The 12404-nt window shown below is 43.5% G+C and overlaps 1 protein-coding gene across 6 annotated transcripts in view; it reads right to left on the bottom strand.

Annotated features, from left to right (window-relative positions):
• Window positions 1-12404, bottom strand: part of PPP2R5C (protein phosphatase 2 regulatory subunit B'gamma) — a 424506-nt gene that overhangs the window by 55301 nt on the left and 356801 nt on the right. The gene's annotated exons all lie outside the window — the stretch shown is intronic.

Below are 12404 nucleotides of genomic sequence, written 5' to 3'. Positions count from 1 at the left end.
TCCTCCAAGAACTCATCCAATCCTTTTTTTAAACACCGCTATACTAACTGCACTAACCACATCCTCTGGCAACAAATTCCAGAGTTTAATTGTGTGTTGAGTGAAAAAGAACTTTCTCCGATTAATTTTAATTGTGCCCCATGCTAACTTCATGGAGTGCCCCCTAGTCTTTCTACTATCCGAAAGAGTAAATAACAGATTCACATCTACCCGTTCTAGACCTCTCATAATTTTAAACATCTCTATCATATCCCCCCCTCAGCCGTCTCTTCTCCAAGCTGAAAAGTCCTAACCACTTTAGTCTTTCCTCATAGGGGAGCTATTCCATTCCCCTTATTTTGGTAGCCCTTCTCTGTACCTTCTCCATCGCAATTATATCTTTTTTGAGATGCGGCGACCAGAATTGTACACAGTATTCAAGGTGCGGTCTCACCATGGAGCGATACAGAGGCATTATGACATTTTCCGTTTTATTCACCATTCCCTTTCTAATAATTCCCAACATTCTGTTAGCTTTTTTGACTGCCGCAGCACACTGAACCGACGATTTCAATGTGTTATCCACTATGACGCCTAGATCTCTTTCTTGGGTTGTAGCACCTAATATGGAACCCAACATTGTGTAATTATAGCATGGGTTATTTTTCCCTATATGCATCACCTTGCACTTATCCACATTAAATTTCATCTGCCATTTGGAAGCCCAATTTTCCAGTCTCACAAGGTCTTCCTGCAATTTATCACAATCTGCTTGTGATTTAACTACTCTGAACAATTTTTTATCAGCTGCAAATTTGATTATCTCACTCGTCGTATTTCTTTCCAGATCATTTATAAATATATTGAAAAGTAAGGGTCCCAATACAGATCCCTGAGGCACTCCACTGTCCACTCCCTTCCACTGAGAAAATTGTCCATTTAATCCTACTCTCTGTTTCCTGTCTTTTAGCCAGTTTGCAATCCACGAAAGGACATCGCCACCTATCCCATGACTTTTTACTTTTCCTAGAAGCCTCTCATGAGGAACTTTGTCAAACGCCTTCTGAAAATCCAAGTATACTACATCTACCGGTTCACCTTTATCCACGTGTTTATTAACTCCTTCAAAGAACTGAAGCAGATTTGTGAGGCAAGACTTGCCTTGGGTAAAGCCATGCTAACTTTGTTCCATTAAACCATGTCTTTCTATATGTTCTGTGATCTTGATGTTTAGAACACTTTCCACTATTTTTCCTGGCACTGAAGTCAGGCTAACCGGTCTGTAGTTTCCCGGATTGCCCCTGGAGCCCTTTTTAAATATTGAGGTTACATTTGCTATCCTCCAGTCTTCAGGTACAATGGATGATTTTAATGATAGGTTACAAATTTTTACTAATAGGTCTGAAATTTCATTTTTTAGTTCCTTCAGAACTCTGGTGTATACCATCCGGTCCAGGTGATTTACTACTCTTCAGTTTGTCAATCAGGCCTACCACATCTTCTAGGTTCACCGTGATTTGATTCAGTCCATCTGAATCATTACCCATGAAAACCTTCTCCATTACGGGTACCTCCCCAACATCCTCTTCAGTAAACACCGAGGCAAAGAAATCATTTAATCTTTCTGCGATGGCCTTATCTTCTCTAAGTGCCCCTTTAACCTCTCGATCATCTAACGGTCCAACTGACTCCCTCACAGGCTTCCTGCTTCGGATATATTTAAAAACGTTTTTACTGTGAGTTTTTGCCTCTACAGCCAACTTCTTTTCAAATTCTCTCTTAGCCTGTCTTATCAATGTCTTACATTTAACTTGCCAACGTTTATGCTTTATCCTATTTTCTTCTGTTGGATCCTTCTTCCAATTTTTGAATAAAGATCTTTTGGCAAAAACAGCTTCTTTCACCTCCCCTTTTAACCATGCCGGTAATCGTTTTGCCTTCTTTCCACCTTTCTTAATGTGTGGAATACATCTAGACTGTGCTTCTAGAATGGTATTTTTTTTAACAATGACCACGCCTCTTGGACATTTGTTTTACTTTTGTAGCTGCTCCTTTCAGTTTTTTCCTAACAATTTTTCTCATTTTATCAAAGTTTCCCTTATGAAAGTTTAGCACGAGAGACTTTTATTTTTTTTTATTTATTATTTTTATATACCGGTATTCGATCTCAATTGAGATATCACACCGGTTTACATTCAGGTACTGTAGGTATTTTTCTATCCCCAGAGGGCTTACAATCTTAAGTTTTTGTACCTGAGGCAATGAAGGGTAAAGTGACTTGCCCAAGGTCACAAGGAGCGACAGCTGGACTTGAACCCTGGTCTCCTGGTTCATAGTCCACTGCTCTAACCACTAGGCTATTCCTCCTCCACTTGGATTTGCACTTGGATTTGCACACTGTTCCTCTTCCAGTCATTAAATCAAATTTGATCATATTATGATCACTATTGCCAAGCGGCCCCACCACCATTACCTCTCTCACCAAGTCCTGTGCTCCACTGAGAATTAGATCTAAAATTGCTCCCTCTCTCGTCGCTTCCTGAACCAATTGATCCATAAAGCTATCATTTATTCCATCCAGGAACGTTATCTCTCTAGCGTGTCCCGATGATACATTTACCCAGTCAATTTTGGGGTAATTGAAGTCTCCCATTATTACCGCACTACCAATTTGGTTAGCTTCCCTAATTTCTCTTAGCATTTCACTGTCCATCTCACCATCTTGACCAGGTGGATGGTAGTATACCCCTATCACTATAGTCTTCCCCGTCACACAAGGGATTTCTACCCATAAAGATTCAATTTTGTATTTAGTCTCATGCAGGATGTTTATCCTGTTGGACTCTATGCCATCCCGGACATAAAGCGCCACACCTCCTCCCGGGTGCTCCTCTCTGTCATTGCGGTATAATTTGTACCCCGGTATAGCACTGTCCCATTGGTTATCCTCTTTCCACCATGTCGCTGAGATGCCAATTAAGTCTATGTCATCATTCACTGCTATACATTCTAATTCTCCCATCTTACTTCTTAGACTTCTGGCATTAGCATACAAACATTTCAAAGTTTGTTTTTTGTTTGTATTTTCATTCTGCTTTTTAATTGATAGGGATAAGTTAGAATTTTTTTAGCTCAGGTGAGTTTTTAGTTACAGGCACTTGGACTACTTTTCTAATTATTGGAACTTCACTGTCGGGATGCCCTAATTCTAATGCATCATTAGTATCCTTTGAAGATACCTCCCTCCGAACCATGCGCTGCTGAGCGACTGTCGGCTTTCCCCTTTGTTCTAGTTTAAAAGCTGCTCTTGTAAAGGTTAGCGCCAGCAGTCTGGTTCCACCCTGGTTAAGGTGGAGCCCATCCCTTCGGAAGAGACTCCCCCTTCCCCAAAAGGTTCCCCAGTTCCTAACAAAACTGAATCCCTCTTCCTTGCACCATCGTCTCATCCACGCATTGAGACTCCGGAGCTCTGCCTGCCTCTGGTAACCTGCGCATGGAACAGGGAGCATTTCAGAGAATGCTACCCGGAGGTTCTGGATTTAAGCTTTCTACCTAAGAGCCTAAATTTGGCTTCCAGAACCCTCCCTCCCACATTTTCCTATGTCGTTGGTGCCCACATGTACCACGACAGCCGGCTCCTCCCCAGCACTGTCTAAAATCCTATCTAGGTGACGCGTGAGGTCTGCCACCTTCGCACTAGGTAGGCATGTTACCAGGCAATCCTCACGCCCACCAGCCACCCAGCTATCTACGTTCCTAATAACTGAATCACCAACTATGATGGCCGACCTAACCCTTCCCGGGCAGTAGGCCTTGGGGAGATATCCTCAGTGTGAAAGGACAATGCATCAACCTGGAGAGCAGGTCCTTGCTACAGGATCCTTTCCTGCTGCACCTGGTTGGTGCTCTCCCATCATGAGACCTTCTTCCTCCAAGGGAGCACCAGGGCTGCCAGTCTGAAGTTGGGACTTGACTACTGTGTCCCTGAAGGTCTCATCTTTATACCTCTCTGTCTGCCTCAGCTCCTCCAAGTCTGCCACTCTAGCCTCCAGAGATCGGACTCGTTCTCTGAGAGCCAGGAGCTCTTTGCATCGCATGCACAACTTCTCACCGGTGGGTAACAAATCATACATGTGACACTCTATGCAAAAGACTGGGAAGCCCCCCTCTTGCTGCTAGACTGCTGCCTTCATCTCAATTTTGATCAGTTCCTAGTTAAGTTTTAGGTTGCTATGGGAGTAGGAATGTGTCTAGCGTCCTTTAAATGTATTAGTGAATTCACTATGTGTCTGATAGTGGCCTACCGGGGTCTGATCGAATTCTCAATAAATTTTTTGTTGATTTTTTTTTTTTTTTTGTGAAAGTGGCACCTGCCTATAAATTAAGGGATGAGCTAGGGGTGGGTGGGTGGGCTGGGAAATACAAACAGTCTAACTTCAGTTAGTCAGCCTGAGTGACTCACTGCTCTCTTGATTAACAAATGTTGGTCCCTATTCAAACCCAATCACACTACCTCAACACCTTTCCAAGGTGAGTAACTGAGCTTAACTATTCAACTTTTTTACTTAGGTATTCACTGCTCCTAGCTTATTTCTAGCTTCTGGCTACTTTTTGGGTTGGGTTTTTTTTTTTTTCAATACAAACACTCAGTTTGTCACCTCACTTTACCTCTTTGGCAATCCTTTCTTTCACCCGACATTTTGCTTTCTTGATTGTCTCCCTTAGTTTCACCAGATATTCTTTCCTGTGTTCCTCTTTTTGGGATCCTTTATATTTCTTGAACACTGTTCTTTTTGCTTTTATTTTTTCAGCCACCTCCTTTGAGAACCAGACTGGTTTCTTATTTCTCTTACTTTTGTTTACTTTTCTAACATAGATTTGTTGCCTTTGTAATTGCTCCTTTTAGTTTTGTTCATTGTTGTTCCACCTCTCCCATTTTCTCCCAGTCTTCTAGTTCTACCTCCAGGTACGTCCCCATTTCGACAAAGTCCATATTTTTGAAATTCCAAACTTGGGTCTTTGTGTGACTTTTCTGTATTCTATTTGCGATGTCAATCCAAACTTTCTGATGATCAATGGTGCTGAGGTGGGAACCCACCTGGACATTAGAGACATTATCCCCGGTTAGTGAGCACTAGATTGAGTATAACTCTCTCCTTCATGGGTTCCATTACCATTTGTTTGAACAGAACCCCTTGCAGGGCATCCACTCGCTCTACTTCTTGAAGATACTACAGAAGGGATTCTCCAGTCTACATCCGGCAGATTAAAATCTCCAACTATCAGCATGTATCCCTTCCTTCCCACTTTTTGGATGTCTTCGACCAGATCTCTGTCTAGTTCTTCTGTTTGAGTCTGAGGCCTGTAAACCACTCCAGTAAAAATGGATGCACCATTCTCTCTTTTTTTTTTTTTTTTTTTTTTTTTTTTTTTTTTTTTAAGGACGGCTCATAATGCTTCTTCTCTACCCCACATTCCTTGTAGTTCAGTTGCTTTCATATTGGTTTTGACATCAAGAGCTACTCCTCCCCCTTTTCTGTCCTCTGTTCTTCCTTAAGTTATAGCACAGTATGGCCGTATTCTAATCATGTGACTTCGTGAACCATGTCTCCATAACAACAATAATGTCCAAGTCTACCTCCACCATTAGGGCCAATCATGAGACTCGGTGAACCATATCTCCGTAACACATACAACTATGGCTATCAGAAAGTTAACTTGCAAACTCACATGATTTCTCTGTGGATCACATAGTCAGGTGCAAATCTCATACTATCAGCATTAAAAAATGGGAAAATTATTTGGCTTCAGTGCATGGCAATGGATACGCAAGCCTTTTAATGGATTTTTGGACAGGAAACAAAGTTGGATGCAATGTATTATTGTAGGTATGAGAACATGAACCCCTACAGTGAGCACACATTATGCTGCTATTTCTTTTCCAGCTTTAAGCTCTTTAGGTTACTATTGTTTCATATCACATGACAAGTTACCACCTCATCCTGGTGTGACTATGTTACTATCATTATTTGACTGTCACTTCTGCAGGGTTGGCAAGTTAAGGTGCTTGGAGTTTTCAAAGTACAAGTCAGCTGGTGCCCCTAAAAAGGTGCACATAAGAAATAAGCACCTTTCCTTTTTGACTCTATAAAAGTGCTGTTTCAATTAAACTGAAAATCCTGCTTGTCTTAGGTATAACCTTCTTGAAAATCTTGCTTTGCTTAGGCTCTTTTTTTAAGCTTACATTTTAATTTCTTGTAGTGCTGGTCCTAATCTGTATGCTCACTATGTCCTCCAAATATTTAGCTTCAAAAGAAGCCCACAGGCAAAGCTAGGTCAAAAGTAAGGAGTTATCCTCCTCCAGGAGTACAATATCCAAAAGAATGTGGAAGAAGAATGGGGTTTATTTAAATGACTTACCTTATAAAAATTTATGAAAATTATAAACCAAGAGAGATGTAAAGTATGTGTTGCTTTTTGACACATGGTATTAAGGGTCAGACAGCTTGTACTAGCTGATGCCTATTTATTGGACTAACTTAATACACCTGTGACAAGCTTTCAAGAATTATCCTATCTTGATCAGTTATGGGGAAAAAACAATGCAGTTACACTGGGTTTAAATAAGTCATCAAGGTCTTAGGCTATCTGCATATACCATAATAGCTTAGTAAAAGAGAGGGGCAATACCAGAGGTGATGGATCTAATAATGGGTGAGAAAGCCAATGTCCTTAAGTCCTTTTGTTCTTGCTTCAAATGTTTGATCATCCTAATTTCAAATGTTTTCTTCCCTTTAAATATCCTGATTGTGAGGTTGTAAAGGGACTGATCTTCCCTTGAGAAGTTTTCAACTACTGAACTGTCATTCTATTTTTCTCTTTAATGTTTTGTTATGTTGCGAAGATTGATTGTTGTCCTTAGATTTTGGTTTGTTTCAACCAATGTAGCATCCTTCTTCACATTTTTTCACAGATGTATTAAGTTAGTCCCATACAACTACTTTGTTGATCCTTAATCCATATATTCAAGTGGACCAACACAGTAACCACAATTCTTTGTTTTTTGACACAAAACCTGTTCATGTACATTGCATTTAAAAGAATTCTGAATGATGAGTGCATTACTGTCTCAGTAAGGTAATTATATATAACAATAACTTTAAATTTTATGCATTTATATATTCTACTATACCATAACAAATCATTAATTACCATATTTACGTATACCACATCTAGTATCTGCAGAGCAGTAGAAGCAACTCTTAAAACAATGTTATTGAGATTTGTGCACATTTTATAGTGTTTCACATAAAATGTGCAGAGAGTGATTTTCTTAGTTTTCATTTAGCAGGTGCTTGATTTTTGAGGTTTTTTTTAATGCTCCCAAAGGGCTACTTTTTACACCTCAACATACTCACACACAGATGTGATTTCAGAAAATCTGTTTTATCTTTAAAATATTAAATTTAGAACTACTTGAAAATTCTGTTATTTCTCTTTGTATTATACAAAAGCAAAAGTTGCTCATCTCTAACAAAGGCTCTCCAAGGACAGCAGGATGATCAGCCACTCATGGATGACAGCCAAAGCAACATTCTCCCTAAGCATTCTGAGAAATCTTTCCAAGGCATGCACATAATTTCAAGTTAAAGCACAGAAACAACTCCAACAGAGGAGGAGAAAGCAGAGTTGCTTACCTGTAACAGGTGTTCTCCTAGGACAGCAGGATGTTAGTCCTCACACATGGGTGACAATTTAATGGAGCCTGGCACTGGTACTCTCAGTATACCACTATCCACGTGTGGTCCCTCTTCAGTCTCGTAACATAGAATTACAATAAAATAAAATAAACCTAACGAATCCCAACTCTGCGCAGTGGCAAGTAGATTTCATGAGGACTAACATCCTGCTGTCCTAGGAGAACACCTGTTACAGGTAAGCAACTCTGTTTTCTCCTAGGACAAGCAGAATGGTAGTCCTCACACATGGGTAAATCCCTAGCTATAGGCTGTCCCTGAAGACAAGATGACCAATAGACACCTAACCAAGTGCCAACAGGCACAACATTGGAGCTATTAGTAACAGATGGAGACAGCCTGAACCCGAAAAGAGCGCCATATGTAGGAAGAGTTGGGTTTTACAACTGAAAGAGGTTCCGGAGGACAGACTGGTCGATGCTGCTGTCACAATGGCCATCCCTGTCCAGACAGTAGTGAGAGGCAAAAGTATGGAGAACGCTCCACAACGCAGCCTTGCAGATCTTGTCCACAGGGACTGCTCTCAAGTGGACCAGTGAAGTTGCCATGGCCCTGACAGAATGAGCCTTGAAATGGCCCCAAGCTGTAGTACCGCTTGAGTATAAGCAGGAGATGCAATCTGCCAGCCAGTTGAACAGGATCTGCATAGCAACCACAACTCCTAATCTATTCCTGTCAAAACAGATGAAGAGCTGCGTAGACTGTCTACAGCCTGCCATTTGCTCCAAGTAGAATGCTAAGGTTCTCTTACAATCCATACTGTGCAGAGCCTGTTCGCCCTGGTGCAAATGAGACCTGGAAAAAAGGTGGGCAGGATGACCGGTTAAGATGGAAATCCGTCACCACCTTAGGTAGGAACTTAGGGTGTGTGCGTAGAATCACCCTATCATGGAAAAACTTCATGTAGAGTGTATATGTCACCAAAGCTAAAAAGTCATAGGATAGGATGCATTGTTCTTTTGTGGACTGCAAGTTGGTTAAAAGACAGAAAACAGAGTAGGATTAAATGGTCAGTTTTCACATTAGAAAAAGGTAAACAGTGGAGTGCCTCAGGGATCAGTACTTGGACCGATGTTTTTTAGTATATTTAGAATTGATCTGGAAAGGGGTACGACGAGTGAGGTGATCAAATTTGCGGATAACACAAAATTATGCAGAGTAATTAAATCTCAAGCGGATTGTGATGAATTGCAGGAGGACCTTGTGAGACGAAGACTGGGTTTCCAAATAGCAGATTAAATTTAACGTGGACAAGTGCAAAGTGATGCAAATAGGGAAAAATAACCCTTGCTGTAGTTACATAATGTTAGATTCTATCTTAGGAGTTACAACCCAGGAAAGAGCTCTAGACATCACAGTGGTTAATACATTAAAATCATCAGCCCAGTGTGCTATGGCGATCAAAAAAGCAAACAGAATGTTAGGAAATATTAGGAAGGGAATGGCTAATAAAACGGAGGATGTCATAATGCCTCTGTATCGCTCCATAGTGAGACAGCACCTTGAATACTGTGTGCAATTCTGGTCACCGCATCTAAAAAAGGATTATAGCTACACTGGAGAAAGTGCAGAGAAGGGTGACCAAAATAAGGGGCATGGAACAGTTGCCCTATGAGGAAAGGCTAAAGAAGTTAGGACTGTTCAAGTTTGGAGAAGAGACGACTGAGGGGAGATATGATAGAAGTCTACAAAATCATGAAAGGACTTGAACAAGTTAATGTAAATAGTTTACTTACTTTCTCAGATAATAGAAGGCCCAGTTAGCAAGTAGATCATTTAAAACAAATCAAAGAAAATTCATTCACTCAGCGCATAGTTAAGCTCTGGAATTCATTGCCAGAGGATGTGGTTACAGCAGTTAGTGTAACTGGGTTTAAAAAAGGCTTGGATAATTCCTAGAGGATAAATCCATAAATTGCTATGACTGTAATTAATAAGCAATAATAGCTTGTGATCTATCTAATGTTTGGGTACTTGCCAGATACTTGTGACTTGGATTGGCCACTGTTGGAAACAGGATACTGGGCTTGATAGACCCTTGCTCTGACTCAGTATGGCATATCTAATGTTCTTAAAGAGATTCACATCTGGGGTCCCCCAGAGGCTGAATATCTGATCCGCTGCTTCTTGTTTCAGGGACCACTCATGGGATTGAAAGGCTCGAATCAGCCTGTCCGCCAACACATTCTCTGTCCCGGCCAGGTACATGGCTCGAAGCACCATACCCTGCAACAGAGCCCAAGACCAGATCTGAACGGCTTTTTGGCAAAGGAGGTATGACCTTGTACCTCCCTGTTTGTCAATGTACCACATTGCCTCCTGGTTGTCGGTCTGGATCAGAACCACCCTGTTGATCAGACGATCCCTGAACCCCCAGAGCGTGTAGCGGATCACGTGGAACTGCAAGAACTTTATCTGACAGTGCTTCCTGGGCGGACCACAAGCCCTGGGTGCAAAGCTCCTCTACATGGGACCCTCACCCCAGGTTGGACACATCCATAGTGAGCACAATATGGGCAGGGGGACTTTGAAAAGGCACCCCCTGCTCCAAGTTGGTCAGACTCTCCCACCAAGACAAAGTCCCAGAGAGGCGGAGTAACCCGGATGCGGACGTTGAGATCCTGTGTGGCCTGCCGCCATTAGTACCGCAAGGTCCACCTAGCTCTGCGTATAAGCAAGCGAGCTAAGGGAGTAACATGGACGGTCGTGGCCATGTGTCCCAAGGGTCGCAACATGCAGTGTGCCGAAACCTGCCAGCTCTGGTGGACCACTCCTGCAATGGACACCAACGTGAGTGCCTGATTGCGGGGAAGGTACGCTCGGCCCTGAGCCGTGTCCAGCCTGGCGTCAATGAAGTCCAACAGAAGCAATGGGTCGAGATGAGACTTCGGGTAGTTGATAATAAACCCCTGAGACTCTAACCCCCAACCGTCAAGCTCAGAGACCATACTGCTTCCTCCTGGGTGGTGCTCTTGAGGAGCCAATTGTCTAGGTAGGGGAACACATGAACCCCACAACCTGCGGAGGTACGCACCCATCATGGTCAGACACTTGGTGAAGACATGTGGGGCCGAGGCTGGCCGAATGGCAATACCCTGAATTGAAAATGCTGCTCACCAATCACAAAGCGCACATGCTTCCTGTGAGTATGGAAGATCTTGATGTGGGTGTAGGCATCTTTTAGATTGAGGGACCAAAGCCAATCTCCTCTCTGTAGGAGGGTAATCAGGGTGCCCAGAGAAACCATCTTGAACATTTCTCTTTTTTAGAAACTTGTTTAAGGCTCTCAAGTCTAGAATAGGACGGAATCAGGAAATATCGGGAGTAAAACCCCTGCCCCCACCGATTTTGCAGAACAGGCTTGACTGCCCTGGCCCTTACAAGGGTGGCAAACTCCGCCAAGGGACTGACCCCAAGAGGTGCACAGGGGAGAGTACAGAGGGACACCCAGAAAGTTTAGCTGGTACCCTCAATACATGATGGACAGAACCCAATGGTCCGATGCAACACTGGGCCAACAGTCCAGGAAGAACCACAGTTAACTCCTGACCAGAGGGTCCTGCGTCGAGGGTATGAGTGGTAGGCTTACGCTCCTACGCAGCCAGTCAAAGCCTCTTAGAGGAACTGGGCTGGGGTGCCAGCTGAGATCTGGGGGTCCACTGCTATCTAGTGAGGCCCCTAGAGCCTAACCGCTGGGCCAGAGGACTTCCTGGCTGAGGGAAAGTCTGACGCACTGGCCGAGAGATGCTGCAGGGTCTCATGATGATCCTTCAAGTGAGCCACTGCATCTCTCACCTTGTCACCAAAAACGTTATTGCTAGTAGAGGGCAGGTTGGTGAGCCTTTTCTGCACCTCCAGGCAGAGGTCTGAGGCCCTAAACCACGCTATCTGGCGGGCACCAATTCCTTCGGCTGCCACCCTTGCCGCATCTTAAAATCATCATAAGTGGAATGCACCTCATGTTTGCCACATTCCAGACCCTGAGGCAGGTGTTTAGTCAGCTACTGGATTTGCTTCCAGAGTTTCTGAGAATACTGCATCATATAAAGCTGGTAGCAGGCAATCCGGGCAATCAACATGGCATCCTGAAACACCTTCCTACCTAATGCATCCAGCACCCTGTGCTCCCTTCCTGGAGAGGCGGAGGAGTGGGTATGAGAGTGCTTGGCCCTCTTAAGAGCGGTCTCCACCACAACCGACTGGTGAAGGATCTTCTCAAACCCAGTAGCCTGTTGGACCAAATACATGGCAACAGCCTTCCTGTTCACCGGAGTCATGGAGATGGGATGTTCCCAGATCCTAAGGAGCAGTTCCTTGAAAGTCTCATGGACGGGAACTGCCACCTCCTCTTTCGGGGCATCCATAAACTGGAGAACCTCCAGCACCTTGTGTCTGGCATCCTCCTCCATAAGAAGTTGGAACGAAATGGCCTCAGCCATGGCCTGCACGAAACCAGCAAAGGTTAAGTCCCCTGGAGGAGATGGGTCCGAGGGAAGGTCACCAGAGTCATCGGAAGACGACTTGGAGGTATTATTCCCTCATGGGTCATAAGGGGTGTCATTGCTAAGATGGCCTGGAGACACCCGTGAAGGAACCCTTCCCAGGCAAAACGGCTTTGGCACCGAGGGCATCAAGGGCACCAACGGTCCTGAAGGACCCGGAACCGGA

Source organism: Rhinatrema bivittatum, chromosome 4, assembly GCF_901001135.1.
Source record: "Rhinatrema bivittatum chromosome 4, aRhiBiv1.1, whole genome shotgun sequence".
Taxonomy (NCBI): domain Eukaryota; kingdom Metazoa; phylum Chordata; class Amphibia; order Gymnophiona; family Rhinatrematidae; genus Rhinatrema; species Rhinatrema bivittatum.
The sequence above is the reverse complement of the archived record's forward strand: the minus strand, read 5'-3'. Positions and strand labels throughout refer to the sequence as shown.